Here is an 8,611-nt window from a genome sequence, read left to right as displayed (position 1 = left end):
GGAAGTCAAGGTAACACCCCAAATTAGATGTCATTCGGCGTATGCAATTCTGTAAACAAACCAAGAACCCGTCTACCAATCCACACAACGACCCACCTTAATTATTCTGGAGTTTCTTAGCAAGTATAGCAAGCATAGAGAGAAACCTTTCAGTCTCCATTTGGTTGTTAAGAAACTTTAGGAATAGAATTGAAGGCGATTTGGTTGAGTGTTAGTTAGGTTTTCTTTTAGCTGACTACTTGAGGAACAACGAGACTGTTTGGTTGGTGAGAAAATGTGGAAATAAGGTGCTACAACTGTTCTGAGTCTTTAAGATATTTATGTCCTCCAAGTGCTAGGAAGTTGAAAATTCCGTAAGTTTAACTTGATTGAACCTTTTTTTTTTTTTGGATAAGTTATAATGTTATAAATCAAAAGCGCAGAGGGGCGCAACCCATATACACGGGAAGTATAAATAGAGAGCGCCTAAGAGGGAGAGAAATGAAAGAGGAAGTTAGAAAAACTAATTACTAAAGGAGCTAGCCAAGCGGCCATCCAAGAGTAAAGAGTAAAGAAGAAAAGATGAATCAGTTCCTCTATAGTCCTAGTAGAGTCCTCAGAACATCTAGCATTCTTTTTCAATCCATATACACCACATAAGACATAGAGGGATCATCTTCCATACTACCGCACTTCGAGCACGTCCTCCCGACCACCAGCAATTGAACAAATCCCTCACTCTGCAAGGCATGACCCAATGCAACCTAAACCGACTAAAAATAATATGCCAAGGAGTTCTTGCGGTTTCGCAGTGGAGAAAAAGATGATCTATTGACTTTCCTGTCTTTTTGCACATAGAACACCACTCTACCACCACAAAGTTCCTCTTACGCAGATTATCATGAGTCAAAATTTTGCCTAGGGCCACGGTCCACCAGAAAAAAGCCACTCGCAAAGGCACCTTTGTGCGCCAAATACTCTTCCAAGGAAACACCTCATGGCCATAATTAGACAAGGCCTTGAAGAACGATTTAACCTCGAACTTGCCTTTCTTAGACGAGGCCCAGCAAATACGATCCGTTGTACCTATAGAGATCTTGCAAGAGTACAACCGATCAAAAAAAGGAGCAACCAAATCCATCTCCCAGTCCTGAATGGGTCGCACAAAAAGGACATTCCACTTTACAACCCCATTTCTCCAAGTAAAATTATCCTTCACCCAAGCTTCTTTGTGTCTAGCGATGTTGAACAAAGACGGGAAGTCTTGCTTCAAAGAATTTACCCTACACCAAATATCATGCCAGAAACGAACTTTCGAACCCACCCCCACCTCAAAGCGAATACCTTTGGCAAAGGAACTCCAGCCTTGTCGAATATGCTTCCATAAGCCCATACCATGAGAACCCGAAACCTCTTTCGTGCACCACCCACCTTCCTGGTCTTCATACTTAGCTTTGATAACCTTGCACCAAAGAGCCTCACTCTCATTCGCATATCTCTAAAGCCATTTCCCCAAGAGAGCTTGATTAAACTGATGCAACTTTCGAATGCCAAGACCACCGTAGTGCAGGGGCCGACAAACTTGGTTCCAATTTACAAGATGCAACTTAGGCTCATCTCCTATCCCTCCCCACAAGAAATCTCTTTGGACTTTCTCAAGCCTTTTAGCTACACTCATGGGAATCGGAAACAGAGACAAAAAGTAGGTCGGTAGATTAGACAACGTACTCTTGATGAGAGTTAAACGACCTCCTTTAGAGAGGTACATCCTCTTCCAACCTGCCATTTGACGCTCCATCTTCTCAATCACATCATTCCACATAACCGTATCCTTATAAGGCTTCCCAAGAGGGAGACCTAAATACTTCATAGGCAGATCAGCAACACTGCACCCAAGGATATTAGCTAAAACCCCAATGTTCTCCACCTCTCCAATAGCCACAATTTTAGACTTTCCAAGATTAACTTTCAAACCTGAAACAGCTTCAAAACATAAAAGAATGAGACCCACATACTGGATTTGTTCGAGAGAAGCTTCACAAAAAATCAAAGTATCATCAGCAAATAAAGAGTGAGAAACCTCCAACTTCGAGAAGACCCTATCTCCCACCGAGAAACCTGTCAGAAGTCTTTGGTCAATCGTCGCATTCACCATCTTACTCAAGGCCTCCATAACAAGCACAAAAAGTAACGGAGAGAGGGGATCCCTTTGCCAAATTCCCCTCGAACTGTTAAAGAACCCTTCCAGAGAGCCATTCACTAGAATGGAAAATCTTACCAACGTAATACACCATTCTATCCAAGCCTTCCACCTCTCCCCAAAACCACACCTATGCAGCAAATACAAAACAAAGTCCCAATTTACATGGCCGTATGCCTTTTCCAGGTCCAACTTACAAATAACACCTGGCACCCTTGACTTCATGCGACTATCCACACATTCGTTTGCAATTAGAACCGAATCTAGGATCTGTCGGCCCTCGATGAAAGCATTTTGAGAATAGGAAATAACCTTACCCAAAACAGTTCTCATCCTATTGGCGAGAACCTTAGAAACAATTTTGTACACCCCTCCCACCAATCTTATGGGCCGAAAGTCCTTCATCTCCATCGCGTCCGCCTTTTTCGGAATCAAGGAAATGAAAGTTGCATTCAAGCTCTTCACCAGCTGACGTCTACGATGGAACTCATCAAAAACCACCATAACGTCTTGTTTAACCACACCCCAACAAGCTTGAAAAAAAAGCCATGGAGAAACCATCTGGACCAGGTGCCTTATCACCATCCATACCTTTTATCACCTCCTAAACCTCCTTTTTCTCAAAAACTCTTTCTAACCACCTACAATCCTCCTCATCAATTGACAAAAAAAGGTTGGTTATCCATTCTAGGCTGCCATGAACTTTGCTCCGAGTATAAGTTTTGATAATACTGCACAATGTGATCTTTTACCTCAACTGGATCTTCGGATAAGACACCATTAATACTAAGCACTTCCACATGATTGTACCTGCGATGAGAATTCGCCATCTTGTGAAAGAAATGAGTATTTCGGTCCCCCTCCTTGAGCCACAAAGTTCTTGATTTCTGGCGCCTGTGAATTTCTTCACACAACAAGGTATTCTCCAAAACTTTCAACATATCCGCCTTTCGAATCTTTTCCTCCTGATCTAACCCTCTCAACTCTGCCAACTCATCCAGCTCCTGAATACCTCCCATCAACTCCTTCTTTTTCCTCCCAATATCGCCAAACACCTCCTCATTCCATTTTTTCAATTCCATTTTGAGGGATTTCAATTTATTAGCTAACACATAACTAGGTAAGCCCTTGAACGAATAAGATCCCCACCAAGAGCTAACCTTGTCGACAAAACCTTCGGCTTTAAGCCACATGTTCTCAAATTTAAAATACTTATTACCTCTGCAAAGAGCCCCACAATCCAGAAAAAATAGGGAAATGATCGGAGAACATGCGTTGAAGTCTTCTTTGTGACACTGCTGGGAAATGATCTTCCCACTCTGAGGATAGCAAGAACCGGTCAATTCTAGACCAGGTCTCATTTTCTTGATTATTGGATCAAGTAAATTGTCCCCCCATCATCGGAATGTCCAAATTGTTATTCGAAATGAAGTCCGAGAAATCCATCATGCCCGAGGAGTAATAAGAAGCACTAGAGCGCTCACTAGGGAACCAGACAATATTAAAATCCCAACCAATACACTAAGGGACCTCCCATACGTTCATCAACCCAACCAGCTCTTCCCAAAGGACCCTCCTCTCCACATCCTCATTCGGACCATAAACCCCCCCAAACACCCAAACCCAGTTGTCCTCCACATTTTGAAAAGAGCACGCCAGGGTAAACTGCCCCACACACTCCTCCTTACTCTCCACTACCCTCCTATCCCACATCATTAACATCCCCTCTGACAAACCATTAGACCCTTTATACTTCCACCCCACAGTTGACCACCCCAAAAACTGTGAACCACTTCACGGGAAATAGTCTCCATCTTAGTCTCAATCAAACATACTATATCTGCTTTCCACTCCTTCAATAGACCCCTAATACGCAACCTTTTTTTGAGGGCATTCAACCCTCTTTCATTTCATGCTACGATGTTTAGCTTCATGATCCACCAATTTGACCCTTCCCACGACCCCTACCTTGCACAGAAATCGTCTGGCCCCTGTCAATAAGAAGAGCACTATCTAGCTCTTTACAACCTGTGGGGGCAGGACCATAGGCAGAAAAGTCCCCCAGATCATAGTCAAACTTCATTCTAGAAGCTTCAATAGAATTGAACAAGGTTGCCAACTCCTCCTTCTTCCCCTCATCAGACACACCAATTTTTGGGCAAAAATTGAGGCAGCTTTCAACTACCCAGCTGGAAGAAAGCTTTTTTGATCCTAATTCCTCCAACCCGATTGATGCTAAGACACTGTCCTCGTCCCTACGTGACCCAGGCCCAATTCCCAATTCTTTCTATCCACAACAGACCCCTGCCACCAACCTAGAGTTCCGACGAGATGAAAAGACCATTGGAACCTGATCTGAGGTAGAGCCCGTGTCCTCACCAGCATCACCTATCTCCACAGGGCACTTCGGTGAACCCTCACCAGCCTCTCCAGTCTCCACTCGACGCTCCAGTAAGCTCTGTGTGTTCTCCGGCAAAGAAAGCGTCTCCGGCACCCTCTGGTTAGTTTCCGGCAACGACCCTAATATCCCTTTCACTTGCCCAGAAGTCGAAGAAGAGGCTTCTAACGAGCCCACCTTTGCGGCGTTCCACCTCTGCGGCCCAAATTTCCTCCTCCTATAAGTCACCATAACTTCACCCTTTCCGGTGGGCTGAGCCTTGCTCGCTGGACTTAGAGGATCCTTTCCACTAGTGCCGACAACCGGCTTGGAAGCTTCATCAGCCGCTGACCTAACCCCCTTGTCCACTGATGAGACCTGTGTGACCACCGGCGAGCGACTTGCCGACCTAGCCAAGTTAGGTCGCAAGCCAAACATGACCTTCTCATGCTTCTCCGTCGAAACCTCCTCTTCTGGGCAAACTGCTTCTAAAGGTCCAACATGCCCTGGGCTATTAAAACCCAGGCCTGAGCTCATTGTTCCTTTAGGCTTACAAACCAATACCTTCTTCACCCTCCACCATTTCTTGGGCTTAGTGATTTTCCTTTTCAGCCCAGACCCCTTTATCCCCTTCGTTGTTGACATCCTCTGACCAGCTAGATTTTTGTCTCCCTGCCCAAGCCCAAGCCCACTACCCTCCATAATCTTGAATGCCATGTCAATCTGCAACAGCCCCACGTCACACTCCCATTGCAGACGCTTCAACATCTCCCTGACTTTGAGGAGCTCGAGACTTACCTTAGAGTAGGTCTGCCCAGCATGGTGCCCCTTCCCCCCTGTCCCGTCATGCGATCAGAAGCAGTCCTCGAGTCATGCGACATCACCGGCGTTTGTGAGCTACTCACCGGAGCTCCAGCCGAACACCCCATGCGACCACCATCCTTCGAGCCTTGTCTTCCATCCTCTACAGATGCTTGGACATACCTCATCGGACATAAAATCTTCGTCGGAGCCTCCCTGGTATCGCTGTGAGCCCTCTCCAAAGCATGGGTCTCCGTCGAAGCCAATGCTTTCCTGCCAAACTCAATGGTTTGTTGTTCCATAAGACAAGAAGCAGTTTTTGGCCATCTTAGCACCCTTTCAAACTGTTCTTGGCCGGAGTTACAACCCTTCTCAGTTTGCTTCGACGACAATCTCATCGCCTCCGCGTAACTACTGCGTCCCTTGACCTCCTTATCATTCTTTTTGTCAATTGTACTGAATACCTCTCAATGGTATCAGAGCCTAAATCATCTAAATTAGGGTTTTGATTTGAGTTTTTTTTAGTTGGGTCGGGACTGAGTTATTGGTCTCTTTGGCTGTTGGTAACTTCAGGGGAAGTTGTTGATAATTTGGTTGAGGGTAGGGAATTTATTCTTACCTGAATTTCTGGAGCTTTTGGGGTTGTCGGAGATTTCTGGAGGATTTGGGGCTGTTGGCGTGGAGGTTTTGGAGCTACCAAAAATTTCTGGAGGAGTTGGGCTGTTGGCTACGATCTCGCTCTTGTCGATGACGCTCTCGTTGCTGACGTTGTCATCGCTGGCTAGTTCCGTTGCCGGTGTGGACTGTCACTGGTTCTTGGTGCAATTTTGGTGTTGAGGAGTATGGACTGTTGCTGGTTCTTGATTTTTGGAGGAGCGTGGACCGTGGTTTCATGCTTGCTGTTTGGGTTTGTTGTTTGGTGTGGTCAGCAATCATCAAATTAGGCTTGCTGTTTGGTGAGCGTGGTTTTTTGCTCGGTGGGTTGCTGTTTGGACTTGGGCTTGCTGGGCTTGGGCTTGGTTACTGTTCTGGTGGGCCTGTTACTCATTTATCAGGTTTTATAATTTCTAATTTTTATTTCATTATGTCTTCTAGCGAGACTTTTGGGGTCCGTTTTACTGGAAAAAATTATTCTGCTTGGGAATTCCAATTTCAAGTATTTGTTACGGGAAAAGAGTTGTGGGGCCATATCGATGGTAGTGATCTAGCTCCTACGGAAGCTAAGGATTTGACTAAGTGGAAGGTCAAGGATGCACGTGTGATGTCTTGGATCTTAGGGTCTGTTGATCCTCTTATTGTGCTCAATTTGAGGCCCTATAAGACTGCAAAGACTATGTGGGAGTATTAGCTGAAGGTTTATCATCAGGACACTACTGCACGTCGTTTTTAGCTAGAATATGAGATTGCTAATTACACTCAAGGCAATCTCTCCATTCTGGAGTATTTTTCTGGTTTTCAGAATTTGTGGGGAGAATTTTCTGATATGGTTTATGGGAAGGTACCTGCTGCATCTCTGTCGGCTGTTCAGGTTGTTCATGAGCAGAGCAAGAGAGATCAATTCCTGATGAAATTACGCCCTGAATTTGAGGTTACTCGCTCAAATTTAATGAATCGAGATCCTTCGCCATCTTTGGATGTTTGTTTTGGAGAATTACTTCGTGAGGAGTAGCGTCTTCTCACACAGGCTACGTTTCAGCATGATTCCAACCCAAATCCAATAGCCTATGCAGCCTATGGGAAAGGGAAGGGTAAGGATATGGGCAAGGTCCAGTGTTTTAGCTGTAAGGAGTATGGTCATATTGCCGCCAATTGTGCAAAGAAATCATGCAATTACTGTAAGAAACCGGGCCACTTTATCAAAGAATGTCCCACTCAGCCTCAGAATCGTCAAGCTACTGCCTATCAGGCTACAGTAAACACCTCTTCTGCTCCAGTGATGTCCTCAGCCTCTTCTTCTGCGGCTGGATCAGCTGTTCTTACTCTTGAAATGGTCCAGCAGATGATTATGTCAGCCTTTTTTGCCTTAGGGCTCCAAGGTAATGATACTATTTCATCTAAGTCTTGGCTTATTGATTCTGCAGCATCCAATCATATGACCAGATCGTCTGATACTCTTTGCAATGTTCGTCTATATCATGGTTTATCTCATATTCAAGTAGCTAATGGAAGTCATTTAGCTATTAATGAAGTAGGAGATATTAATCCCTCATTCAGAGATGTTTATGTCTCTCTTGGCCTTTCTAATAGTCTTATTTCAGTTGGCCAGTTAGTTGAAAAAAACTGTGATGTCCATTTCTCTTGTGTTTGTTGTCTTGTGCAGGGTCAGGTGTCAGGGAAGATATTCGCGAAGGGGCCTAAAGTTGGCAGACTATTTCCATTGCACTTGTCAATTCCTAGTTGTTTATCTTTGGCTTGTAGGACAATTAATACTCCGAACGAAGTATGGCACAAACGTTTGGGTCATCCAAATTCTGTTATTCTGTCTCATATGTTAAATTATGGTTTGTTAGGCAATAAAGAACGAGTTTCTCAAAATTTGTCATTTGATTGTTCTGTATGCAAACTTGGTAAGAGTAAAACTCTTTCATTTTCTTCTCATGGTAGTCGTGCTACAAAATGCTTTGATGTTGTGCATAGTGATGTATGGGGCATATCTCTTGCAATTTCTCATGCTCGATATAAATATTTTGTAACATTCATAGATGATTTCAGTCGATATACTTAGGTTTATTTTCTTCGGGCCAAATCAGAGGTTTTGTCTGTTTTTCAGACCTTCATAGCATATATTGAGAATCACTTTTCTACAGGCATTAAGATTTTGAGGTCTGATTCTGGTGGAGAATACATGTCCCATGAGTTTCATGATTTCTTACGCCATAAAGGAATTGTCTCTCAAGGCTCTTGTCCTTATACTCCTCAGGAAAATGGGGTGGCAGAATGAAAGAACCGCCATCTCTTGGATGTTGTTCGTACTTTATTACTTGAGTCATCTGTTCCTTCCAAATTATGGGTTGAGGCATTATCTACTGCCGTTTACTTAATCAATCGACTGCCCTCTCAGGTCTTGTAGTTTGATTCTCCTTATTATCATTTGTATCATCAGCATCCTAGCTATCTTAATCTGCATACTTTTGGATGTGTTTGTTTTGTTCATTTACCTGCTCATGAATGTCACAAACTTTCTGCTCAGTCTGTTAAATGTACCTTTATGGGTTATAGTGTTTCTCACGAAGGTTATGTTTGCTATGATCCTT

The 8,611-nt window shown here is 44.0% G+C and overlaps 1 pseudogene; it reads left to right on the top strand.

Annotated features, from left to right (window-relative positions):
* Positions 1 to 6,453: 6,453 nt before the first annotated feature.
* Positions 6,454 to 7,715, top strand: LOC148584518 (uncharacterized; annotated as a pseudogene).
* The last annotated feature ends 896 nt before the right edge of the window (positions 7,716 to 8,611 follow it).

Source organism: Corylus avellana, chromosome 7 (genome assembly GCF_965113065.1).
Source record: "Corylus avellana chromosome 7, dhCorAvel1.hap1.2, whole genome shotgun sequence".
Lineage (NCBI taxonomy): Eukaryota > Viridiplantae > Streptophyta > Magnoliopsida > Fagales > Betulaceae > Corylus > Corylus avellana.
The sequence above is the reverse complement of the archived record's forward strand: the minus strand, read 5'-3'. Positions and strand labels throughout refer to the sequence as shown.